The sequence below is a fragment of the Parus major genome, chromosome 7, assembly GCF_001522545.3.
Source record: "Parus major isolate Abel chromosome 7, Parus_major1.1, whole genome shotgun sequence".
NCBI classification, from domain to species: Eukaryota; Metazoa; Chordata; class Aves; order Passeriformes; family Paridae; genus Parus; species Parus major.
Window position 1 is genome coordinate 9,147,497 of NC_031776.1, and position 13,165 is coordinate 9,160,661.

Genomic DNA, 13,165 nt, shown 5'->3' on the forward strand with positions numbered 1-13,165 from the left:
TACTTTAACCCTTTCATTCATTTCAAAGAATTAAGATTTGAATTTATGTCACACAGGGTTAATCCATTCTCTACAGTGAAGTGCAAAAATTTCAGAAATAATGTAATCTGTTCTGCTGCCATCCATATAAAATACTGTTTACACTCCAGGCCTATTGCTTCAGGAAATTATTGATAGGAACATCTGCTCCTTCACAAGTAAAGTAGAAAAGTCCTTCCTCTCTGACCAGGAGCACTTTTCAGCCACCTTTATTTTATCACCATGACACAGAAGCATGCAAGATTGGATTTCAGACTTTAAATAATAATAAAAAATGTGTAGCAAAGAAACTCTTTAAAACTTCACTCAGGAACTTTTGTAAAGCTCTGAGCCATCTTCTTGTGCTCCAAAGGATTTGTTCAAAACAAAATGAAATTTGGAGCATAAGATATACAGTACAATCAGAATCCAACTTCAAATGTACCTCATTGCTACTAAGTTAAACACTATAATTACAATTATAACTCTGCAGTGCTTTATGCATAAATTATTTAAATTAAACTACATAGATTATTCAAATTTTATCTCCAAGAAACACTTCCAAAAGCCTGCTAACACACACATTGCAACTCACTGCTAACATGAAAAACTCTTAAAGGCTTGATTATTTTTTTAAATCTTTTTGGAACTAGACTCTGTGCAGCGCCTTGACTTATTTCAAGCTGAATGAGTCTTGGGGTAAATGGATTTGGTGCTGGGTAGTGCATTTTCAGATCCACCTTCAAGCTCAGTTGAGCAAAAGACTAAGCTGGTGCCATTCAGTCTTTCCTTTCCTGATAACAAACTAGTATTCTGTGAGGGGTTTAATGCAAAGCAAAAGCCTTTGCAGCAAAAGGAAGGAACTCACAAGTTTTACCTTATAGGAGCAGCTGTGGCTGGGGTAGTTACTTGACATGACATTGACAAGAATTCACTTGGGACAATCCTAACGTAAGAATATCTTTTCACATGAAAATATTAATGAGAAAAGGTTCTACCAGGGTAAACCTGGAGGATATCCCTTGTTTTGAGTATTTCTCATGGGTGGCTAGGAAAAGAAACTTCATCAGTTCATTCCTCTTATTACAGTATCTTCAGAGTCCTGCAGACAAATAGGCCAAAATACCTGTAGCAAACCATAACATTTTTGTCTTTTCAGTCCTACTAAAATAAAATTTGGTTCTGGGAGAAAATTCAGTAAAGGTTTTTACCCTTCTTTCTGTCAGTGCCTTTTTCCACTGAAATCACCTAAACAATGCTTAATATTATGAATATTCTCAAGCCTGTCACTGGCTGCAGACCATACTAAAATGAATCACTGAATTGTAGTATACAAGCAACTGATTTGAAATTTACAGAAGACTGTTTTAATCCTCTTATTCTTGGACATCATAATTTTGTATTCCTCAATCTCACTGAAGATTTTCATTTAGTAGAGTTCTGTTTCCTGAAAAATCAGTAGAAAGTGGAGTTAAGCCAACACAGAATGTCTGAAAATCTCCTGCTTGAAGTTTTTTTTTATTCATATTAGAGTGTCAATTTACTGCTGCAGAAACAGTAATGAAGAAGGGTATGCTTTTTTGTGTCATCATTTCTGAACAAATAACTAACAGGATTTTGCAGATGGTTATTTGGAGGAGAAATTAGTATTTCTATGACACTTAGATATCTAATGAGAAAGAAAAATAGACCAGTTCCACATTGCTGGAATTGTGGAGGAAGACAACTGAAGATCTAAAATTCCTCCTGGGCTTTGTATTTCTTAAATTAAAAATGAAAGGAAAAGCTTTCAACTTTGTATGCTTCATCACAAACAGAGTATTAATTCAGTTATGCACATATAGTAACTCACTGAAAATGACACATGGTTTGAGGGTCTATATAAAGTTAAAGAAATATTCCTGATTTTTTTGTGTAGGTTAAGCAAACCTTTAGTCTTTGCATGATCAAGTAAGCAGGACTTTAAGGGGCAATCTTTCTGAAAGCAAGGGGCCAGAGAGTTGTTAACCTTATGAAACAGCTGCTGAAGATCAACAGCAAGACACTCCTTTATTCCTGAAATCATGGAAGTCAAGATTCTTCCATATGATATTTCGTGCTGCTAAGGTTTTAATACCTCTTTCAGATACAGTGTTTGTAGCACCATGTGATTTAGATCTTCACTTGTACTTTCATCTTTTCAATTCTGGAAAGCACCACAACAGTAGCGTGAGTTTTTTTACGGTATGGGGTGAATTTTTTTAATCACACCACCCAGATCTGTGTGTTTGGTATTCATAGGAAAAGTTTAACCTCAATACCCATTTAGCTCTGTTTTTGGGATGAGGAGTCTCTCTGAAATGCAAAGGTAGTTTGTATATCAAATCAGTGGATGTTTGTATACCTAATTTAGTGGATAAACAGGAATGTTCAGTTATTTCCTAATATGAGGTCTAAGAAAAACAATAAGCATATTTTCTCTCCCACCTCTTAGTTTCCTTAAATGTATACATTTCTCTATTTACTTCTTTAACACTGTTTTACAGTTAAAAATACTTAAATCAGAAATAAGCTTTAATGTTGCATGCAAATTCTAAACTCATCAGCTTAAGTTGTATAATGAAATCATGTGCAGGCACAGTGTGACATGCTAAAGATGGTGTTATTTCAAACCCCTGTGGTTTATAGCCCACAATTCTGTGATAATTTTCTCAAAAATCCTTTAAAGATTCCCCATGTTATCACTGAAATTACTTCCATGTTATCTTTAATTATTCTGGCAGAAATGTGGATTGTAAGTTTAATGAATTGTTAAACTGGCTTCAATTAACTGTGTGCTTCAAAGGCCTGATTCTGTACTCTTTACACAGAACTGAAGACAAGTATATCCTGTTCAGTAGCATAGCTCTCACCACGCAGTGGTAGCAGGACATCAGCCTCTTGTTGCAGAGCTGAGAAAAGGCTGCTTTAATTTAATGCTGCTTTTTTGTATGCATAGCAGTGCAGAGTTTTTGTCTAGTACTGTAGCTGTACAGTTGTTAAAAATAATCTTGTGGTGAAACTTGTGCTTAAATAGAATATGTTCATAGCAGAGGTTGCTTACTGTCCTAACATAAAGCAAATCTTCATGCACAACAAAAATAACATTTACTTAATAAGAAAAGCTAGGGCAATTTTCAAAACTATTTAAAGTTGATCAAATCCAGATTAACTTTAAATCTTATTGATTTCTTCTCTCAATAAATGTGCATTTATTCATGCTCATTTGTAGCATGAATTGTTTGTAAATACAGATATTTATAAATACTTTTTTCAGAAAAGAAGTCATTTGCCTGAACAGCCACTTCTGTTCACCATTATTGTTGGTTACTGTTACCTGCCTGATAAAGTCCCACACATGCATCATGAAAGGCTTTTGGAGAGGTTTTCAGCTGCTTTAATATGTTTCTTTACTATCAGAGAGTCAATCAGCCAAAATGTAAAATACAAGAGCTTACAGATATCCCAAAAGCCTTTTCTACACTGATAGTGGTTGTAAAAATCATCTTTCAAGGAACTCGGAACTGCTTTGTCTGAACAAGTTGTTTTCTCTATCATTCCTCCTATTTTGCAGAAGCAGCCAGGCTTTTAACTATTTGTTCTGAATGTGCTTTTTTGCTAAAAGCGTTTCCCATCTGCTGACTTTTATTTTATCACCGTATTCTAGTTTCCCATTTAATATTATGATTGGTAGTGAAGGATGGAACGCTTCCTTAAAGTGTCTTTTGAAGGATTTTAGGTTTTATACTGATGAAATAAATATTTAAAAGATAAAAACCAGAGTTTATTGGAAAGAATTATTATACACAAGCATTTCATTCTAGGAGAACAAGGGTATTATGGGTCAAATATCACTGAAGAGCCCAAAGGCCTGTTCAAAGGAGAGAGATACCTACTTCCAATAAATAAGCCTTTTTTTTTTTTTTACTAGGTCATTCTCCTGTATTAGGAGGAGAATATATAGGGGAAAAAATACTAACAAGTTGCATGTAGAAGTGCGTATTTTAGGGAGAGTTTTAACTTGTTATGGCCATATACTGTTAATTTTACTTCCAGCCACATTAGTAAACCATAATTTACTCCAATTTATGAATGCATGTCTCCTTTTTTATTTTCAGTCATCAAGCTTCAGGGAAGCTGTTGTTAAAGGAAGCCTGAATTTCAGTTTCACTGTATGACTTGGTTTCTGAATGATAGGTTTTATTACTGGCTTATGCTAATGCCCTGCAGGTTGAAATCTTTATGGCTGCAACTGCATCTGCAGCCTGGGAGCTGTCAGGGAGTAGATGTTCATCTGACAAAACTGTAGAGCCTGGTGGCTTCTGTGGACACAAGTTTCCTGGAATTTACCCAAAGATAAAAGAAGGAATAAAGTTATTACAAAGTAATGACAGTAGGAAGTACATGAGTCAGGAGAGGCGGGTGGAGGAGGACTGTTAAGATCTTAGAGATGTCCCAGAATGGCAAGAAAAAGCATGATGCAATCTCCACCACCCCCTTGTGTTTGCTATCTGAAGTAAAATAATTAGAGGTCTTGAGATCTTGGGTAAAGTTGATGTGTTGGTTTGCTTTCCAGTACTGCTAAGTCACTGTAACACAGAACTCATGAAGCTGCATCTCTAAAAGGAGTACATTATGAGTTCATTGATATATTTTAGGAATCTGTTGCTTCTGAAGTACTGAAGCTGTTAGGCTGAACTTTCTCACTCAGTACCGGAGAAAAGCAAAAGGATTGAGAAATGATGATTGCAGCCTCCAAAGACAGTAAAGCTGAAATTTTACTGTATTATATACAAGAGTAGGATTTCAGCCTAATGTTTCCATTTCTTCTTTTAAAAGCAATTACAGACACTTGAGCCTGAGTCTCTGTTGCTCTGTGTATTCGCACAGTCCTCAGTGCTGAAAATAGGGGTGCTTATGCATTAGACTGCACTGTCCATAACAGGATATGATGCATGTCAAAGGCAAGTGTGACTCAGTACATACTGCTCATCTTAAATAATTCATATTGTAGAATTGCAGACTATTCCAAGTTGGAAGGGACCCATAAGGATCAAATAGTTCAACACTGTTCCTCACTGGGCTAAGTAATGTTATTGGATGGAATTCTGTAATTATTCCTGGTCATGTCTCAGTGGTTTCACTATTATATGTCCTTTAAGACTATTTTTCCTGTTCTATTTCCCCCAAAGATTTCCTCTTAAGTGTGCCCAAAATAATGATAAAAATCAAAGGCTTTTTCTTGCTTCAAATTGTCTCTCCAAGGCTGTGATGCAGCTGCTCCTGTTTAATGTCAGTGATCTGGATAAGGGAATCAAGCACTCACTCTATCAGTTTGCAGATGACATCAAGTTGGGCAGCAGTGTTGATCTGCTGGAGTCCAGGAAGGCTCTGCAGAGGGATCTGGACAATCTGGATCAGCAGCTGAGGCCAACAGCATGAGGTTCAAGGCAAAGGGGCAGGTCCTGCCCTTGGATCACAACAACCCCATGCGGCACTACAGGCTTGGTGAGAGCAGCTGGAAAGCTGTCCAGAGGAAAGAGACCTGGGGCTGCTGTTCAGCAATCCGCTGGACATGAGCCAGCATGTAACCAGGTGGCCAGGAGACCAATGGCACCTGGCCTGTATCAGGAACAGTGAGGCCAGCAGGACCAGGACAGTGACTGTGCCCCTCTGCTGGGCACTGGTGAGGCCACACCTCGAGTGCTGTGTCCAGTTCCAGGCCCCTCGCTATAAGAAAGACATTGAGGTGCTGGAGCTTGTCCAGAGAAAGGCACGGAGCTGGTGAAGGGCCTGGAGAAGCCTGACCTGCTCCCATGAGGAGCAGCTGAGGGAGCTGGGGGCCTTTGGCCCAAAGAAAAGGAGGCTCAAAGTATTGCTCAAAGGAGGTTCAAAATATTACTGCACTTATTCAACTGCCTTAAAAAGGAGGTTGTAGTGAGGAGGGTGTCAGTCTCTTCTCCCAGTTAACAAGTGATAGGATGAGAAGAAATGGCCTCAAGTTACCTCTGGGGAGGCTTTGATCCATCTTAGGAAGAGATTTTCTAAATTTTGGTCATGGTTGCCCAAGGAATTGATTGAGTCACCATTCCTGGAGACATTTTGAAGAATGTAGCTGTGGCACTTGGTTTTGTGGTGGACTTGATGTTCTTTTAGGTCTATCACAACTTTAATGATTCTATGATTCTAAGAACTATCAATGTTATGAAGGGATAAGCTGTTTTTTATGCATTCTTCACTGATTTTTGTCCAATCTTAACATATAAGAAAATATAGTTTACATCTGTGATCTCATTATGTTTAGATGAGGAGGTGGAAAGAGCACTGAAATTAACTTATGGTTTGAAAATATAACAAATATATTCTGTTTGTACTCATTTACATGATGGTGAGAATCAGACTCTTGAAACTGTCTTAAACTCTATAGTACAATTTCTTTCAGAACTTTTTTCACAATTTAAATCTAGCATGGCTTATAAATTAAGAAATGGATTAACTGTGACTGATTAAGGAGATAAATAGCATTTAGATTTGGTAGTTAATTCAGAGATTGTCATCACCCGTCCCAGCTTGTGTTCATCAGTAAGTCTCAAAAGCTTATCTGGTCTGTAATGTACATTCACCTTTCAGAAATCTTCCTTCTAATTTTATATTCAAATAAATCTTCTAGTTCACAACAAATTATTAAAACAACACATTTCAATTTTTTTAATGTTGTTTCAAGTTTCCTTGTTGCTGTCTTCACAGCAGAGACACCAGCAGCCTTCCTACCTGCGCAGCATTCTATTAACTATAAACTGTGCAGGTTGTAAGAGTTTTCCAGATCATTCCACCAATTAAAGCAAACAAGCTATAACATTGAAAACTTGTGAGAAAAGGAGTGTGTTTTGATTCTTTTATTATGAACATCTTTTTTTATTGCTATGAAGTAAGCAAGTTTATCTGAGGACTCTGTTAATTCAGACATGTGAGGTGTCCTATTTGTCTAAGTCAGATTGCTTTGGAAAGGTACCAGGAATATCTGCAGCTATTTCAAGTTCTAGTTTTTCCCTTTCAGCATCACTGGGTCAGTCCTGCAAAAAGGACATATATGTTCCAGCTATAGCCCATGGAACCAAAGAAGGGTTCCTCAAAGCTGAGAGGATCTCCTCCACCTGTGGGTGGAGCAATTCTGGAAGAGACTGAAAGAAAATTTGTGCCTTGAGCACAAAATAGTGAAAAAATTCATTAAAACCCTTTGGTAGTCATTTTTTTTCAGTCCAAAATAGGCTGTTACATGGAAGAATGGGAGAAAGCTGCAGGGCCCCTAGGCTTTGACTGAGAAAGAGTCTATTTCAAGTCTCAGTGAAGTATTCCAACTGGACTTCAGAGGACTCTTGTCAATACTTGCATTTTTAAGAGCATACGTAGAAGTTTAATGTCCAATATGCCAGAGAATGAGTAGTGTCAGTCCCATTTCCTGACATCAGTTCATGTAACATTAGCATCATTTTTTTCTCTTTGTGCTTCTAATATTCTGACTAACCTATAATATTCTAATATTTATTTGTGTCTACACTACCTGCATTAAATTAAATTTGTAAATTAGAAATAGCACACTTGTTACAGCTTCAACTTTCTTATCCTCAGTAGCAATTGGTAACTGTGTTATGTTCAGGCAAAGGAGTAAAATTGAAAAAGGACTTGTAAGCATTTTTCAAATTACTTCAGGTAAAAAATAAGCAACTTTCCCCTACTGCTGTTATACAGTGATAGCTCTCTTTAATTTTCCAGTGCTAAATTAATTTACAGTTGCTTCAGACCTCAGTAATTTGTTCACGGTAAATGCACATCTGGGAGAGTTCTGGGGATCTGGAATGAAGAAATAAAAAATGCAGTGCTCACTTATTATAAAATTTGGTCTCTTAGCTTAACTCTGTCCTTATGGCTGCACATAGATGGAAATACACAGAAACATGAAAAACATAATGAGAGAAGTCTGGCTAGTTTTGGTCAGGATTTTCAGAGACCTCTGGGAGTGGAATGCCTACTTCCTATTAAATTTCCATTAAGTTATTAGGAATACATCCCTTTTAGGAGGATCTTAATCATCCTTAATAATCCTTGTGTTAATAGTCTCCCTTAAATTACACCGATGTTTGGAGTTTGTTTTTTTTTTATGGGGAAAAAAAAGGGATACAAAGTTTATATTTGTACCATAAGACAGAAGAAATCATAGTGATCCTCATTGGCTTTACTGGGCTTTGGAACAGACCTTTTCAAATAAGATCAAGGATTTTTATATGGAAGTAGAATATGATGCACTAGAGGAATATCAGCAACACATTTCTGATTTTTGTCTAGCTAAAATAAAATATCTTAAAAGATATGGGCTATAGCCTTCCTTGGATCCAAAGCATTTGTTGCCCTTCCTCTCTCTTACTGTATTTGTAACTCAAGGGTTTGAAGTTAATGCCTAGATTATAATGAATGTAGTCCTGAATATGATGGTAATATGACTGAGGAAGAAATGTACCTGTGCAATTTAAAGATCATAACCTCTCATATAATTTCTGTGGCAGGAAAAAGGGTGTTTTGCCTGCAGTGGTTTCTTGTTTGCCCTTCCAGTATACTTTCTTGATATTGTGGTTTCCTATATCCCTATTTTCTTGCAGAATCCTATTTCATATTGATAAAGAACAACAAAGAATTCCTTAAAACTCTACTGAAGAGAGTGTATTTCACCCTAAGATGATTCTGGAAAGCTTGGTAGCATGCGTTTCCTCAAAGGCAAAAATGCAAATATAGCCATCAAGATGTTACTCTTGCTTTCTCTGCCTTCCACATTGACTTTCCTAGAGCCAGCACTTATTCCTGTTCCATCAGTACTGCAAACCAGAGATAAGACTTCCTCCTTCTAGTGCACAGTGGAGAGTTTTTAATTAGTTTTTTTTTTTTCCAGGTTGCTGTGCCTGACAGATCCAGCATGCTTCTGTTACTGGGATTGGGCACAGCATGATCTTTTAAAGCTTCCCAGTGAATAGAATTCCTTGGGCAAGCTGGAATCATCATCCTGATTTCCAGCTGTTTTTTTTCCCAGTGATACCTCAATGATACGATAGCTTCATGCTATCCTTAAAATCTTCTGATTTTCAAGTTGAAACACTAAAAAGCCTTTCTCCATATAATTTAAAGCAGCCCTAGGTCTAAGTGTTCCCTATGAAGGATACCTTGCAGGATGCCTGTAGTTGTGTGCTTTTGTCAGTAAAAACATGTGGACTCTAACTTGTACATTATTTAGTATGTTTTGGAAATTTCTTCGGGTTCTTACTATATATGTATTATTTCAGTTGCAGGTAATTCTGGAAACTGGCTGCAACTGAAGGTGCTTAAAAAATTTCTTGAGAGGTTTTATAGCTGCTTGAGAAGGAGGACTTCCCTCTTCTTATTTAATTCTGATTATCTGTGTTTAAAATTAGTTTCTGTTGCTGGATTTTTTTTATTTTTTGGGTTTGGCATGTTTGTTGGCTCGTTTATTGCTGTGTGATACCATTGTGCTTTTTCACCAACCAGGCATGTAAGCCTGCATCTTGCCTGTGTCTGACATTGATTCCTCAATTGATGAGGAAATAAGCCATTTACATATCTCTCCCTGCAAGTCAGTGAGGAAGAGTCTTCCAACAGGAGAGAATTACTTCGGCTGGAGCTGGTAGGGTGCAGGCTTTTAAACTTGAGAACATGGATGAAACATGAGGAAGTAGATAAATAATTATGGTAGAGAAAAAGTAAATTCCTTCCTATTCCCTCCTGTGGAAGACATTTTTTAAGATTCTCATATGAACTCATAGATAAAGCTTCTTCTTCCATTTTTTATTAATCAGGATTTTGCATAGATCTCATGTGATTCCAGGGACTGATTGTGAGGTGGTAACCCTTAGCAACCTGTCTTTTGCCTTGGGTCACCAAATAATTACCCCAGTGGATGTAGCAGGTGCTCTCCCTAATAGCTGCAGAGGAGCAGAGAATACTACAGTAATATGCATTTATCTAAATTGGAAACTCACTTAAGGAGAAGACTTCCAGTTTTTGCTGTACAACCTGGTGTTTCTATGCTCTGCAGCTCAGAAAGTGTATTTTAGAGTAAGTAGTGTAGAAAAAAAGAATCCCAAGAAATCAGTTAGAGGAGAAGAGAGGAATCACAATAAAACTCAGAACTTTGTGGTTAAGATATCAGTGAGGGAAATGCTGATGTGTAAAATATTTGGGTTTTAATAACTAAACATAAATGCTCATTTGTGGTTCAGAGAGAACTCGGTTTGGAGGGTTGTTTTTTTCCAGAAGACAGTTGTTCTGTTTCAGATTGACCTGCCAGTGGAAGGAAGGGAAAGCAAACAGTCTTGGATTCTGAGTAAGGGATTTTGAAATCTCTCCATGCTTAATAATGAATCTGGTCTTTTTCACTGGCAGTCATAAAGAACTCCAAAAAATAGGTGTGGGAGTAGAGTAACTTCTGTCTGGATATCAAACCCTCACAAGGCTGAAGAAAATAATGAGGAAAGAGCTGAAGGATGCACATGAACTTCACGGTTATTGTAAAGCAGAATGACTAATGACTCATTCTTTTCCTTCTCTGACTCTTTCCTGCTTCAAAGCAGACACATGAAACATCACTTGAGACACTCCTTTGCAGGATGCAGGCTAAAAGGAGCATCCTTTATAATACAGTCTCATTGGAGCCACTCTTGTGTGGAGGGAGCCTGAAGGCAAAGAAATTTCTTCCTACCCACTCTTCTGCAGGAAAACTGGGCTCTAGGGCAATCCTGAGATAGGTTTTGGGTGTCTTTTGTTCTTTTGGGGTGTCATTTTTCATCTTCAGTTGAAAAAACCCTTAGCAATTGAAATGGACAGCAACAAAACAAAGCATAGGCCCAGAGTTGTAAAGATCATGGATCTATTTATCATCTAGGTTTCTAGGCAGGATTATTTAATTTACCATTTCTGGTTTCAAAGCCTTCTTCCATAAAGAGGCTTCTGCACAATTAATGGGTTACCAACCCTAAAAAGCCTAATGTGGAAAGAGCTTGTCCCTTAATCTAATTAATGACAGTCACTTGGACTCAGCAGTAGCCTTGGAATCCTCCCGTTGTATTCACATGCATGTCTGCCCTTCAAGTTGGTCAGATTTGAGAAATGTCACTCCATAGGACAAGATAAACATCTAAAATAATAAGATGGGTGAAGAAAGCTTAGATTTTTTTCAGCCTAAATATTGGATAAACAGTTTTCCTCTAAATTCAAGCATTTCATTAAAGACAGAATTAACTTGTATGCCTAGTTCAGCTCTGCTAAACCTATATTTCTGTACTGGCTTTATGCTGTGGGCTTAGAGTCAGAATGTTTGCACTTTACAGGTCAACCCCTTGAAAAAAATTCTCCTTTGCAATTCTCAGTGGGTACCTGCTACTGATTCCTTTACTGTAGGGAAAGAAGTTTACTTCTGTGAGAACTGAGTGTTCAGCATCTCTGTGGAGAAGGCCTGTAATCTACTTTTAGCAAATTAAAATCTAATACGGTTTGTCTGTATTTCATTTATGCCTCAGGACAAATTAATGGTAAAAAAAGCCTTTGAAATGAAAATGGTGAGCCCTCAAATTAACCTAGTTGTAGTGTTTTTATTTCAAGTTTCATTTGGGAATTGAAGGTGGCTGTTAAATGGCTGGTAGGTAAAACATCACTGACAATTTTCTTGCATTTTTCTGCAAATAGATTTTCAGTTAGAAAAGTACAGTGGGATTTGGAAAAAGAAATTATGAAAATAACTAGCTGGTCTTTTTCTTAAAGTTTTGTTTTTCTCTTCAAAACTTTAACTTCTGTTAACAAAGTTATTACAGTCGTAAAAATTGATATTGAGAATAGTCATGAATTACTTTATTTATAGCCGTATAGATGGGAGTCAGGCCATTTTAAGCTTCCTGTGCAGTTTGCTGTTCAGAGGTGTCAGTCTTCTCTGTGCTGCAAGATGGCTACAACTTGAAATGAAATTCATTTTCATGTGCAAAACACAAGCAGCAAGGTCCAACAGAAGGAGGGACAGCAAGTGTGTTTGTAGCTTGATCAGCTTCTGAGGGTGAGGACATCCTCCAGGACACTTAAAAAGTTTTGTCAGCCTAGAAGTATCTGATGGAGGGCAAAAGCTCCAGCAGATTGTGTTGGAAATAGATCATTTCTCTCTGCAGAATGCCCTCTCACAATAAAGTCCTCTTGCCTTCAGAATCATTACCTGACAGGCTGTGCAGGACACCAGAGCCCACCAGGAGCATTTCCAGCCTCTCAACCACGAGGACATCATTTCCAGATATGTGCAGAGGGGGGATCTCAGCAGATGTGACCACCTGTATTCCTCCTGATAAGAAATAGCTAGCAGTAATAAAAAAAAATAAAAAAATAAAGGTTTTCCTTCTAGACTCATCATCACATTTTCAGGGCTAACAGAGAAATGATCTTTTCAGCAGTAGCCAGTACTTATTCTTTGTGTCACTGCAGTTGGGAAATGGGGGCGTGTCCCGGTTGTATTTTATCTTCCACATGTTGGCCAGACTTCTGTAGGCTAAGCAAGGCATTGCTGTATGTGATGTCTGATAGCAGAAGTGCTGAATGCAGAGGAGTGGTATTTAAATACTTTATAATCAACTTTTGAAGGAGCTAAACAAAACAGAATTTTAAAACAGAAAAATTATCAAGAAAACATTCCAATTTTTTGTCAGAGCTTATTATACTTTATATCCTTGAAAATTTCTCAGCTAGGAAGCATAAAAGTGCCTTTGCCACAACTCATTCCCATCTGAAAATATATATTTATATATATGTACACATATTGTAGTTTATTTAAAATACACGTGTTGTTCTACTCTCCACACAAAGCTTTCCTGCAGGTTTTGGAGTTAACCTTAACTTTTCTTTTTTTAATACAACATTTAATCTAACTCTTCTACAGCTTCTGAGCTCACTGTCATTTCTTTTCACCAATTAAATCTGACTGCTTCAGTGTATAAGGAACAAATGTGAAAACCTACTGACAGCCACAGTAGCAATTTCATTCATGGCATATAAGCCCAGAGGGTGAGTGTCAGGAAGCCAGCAATCTGTTAAA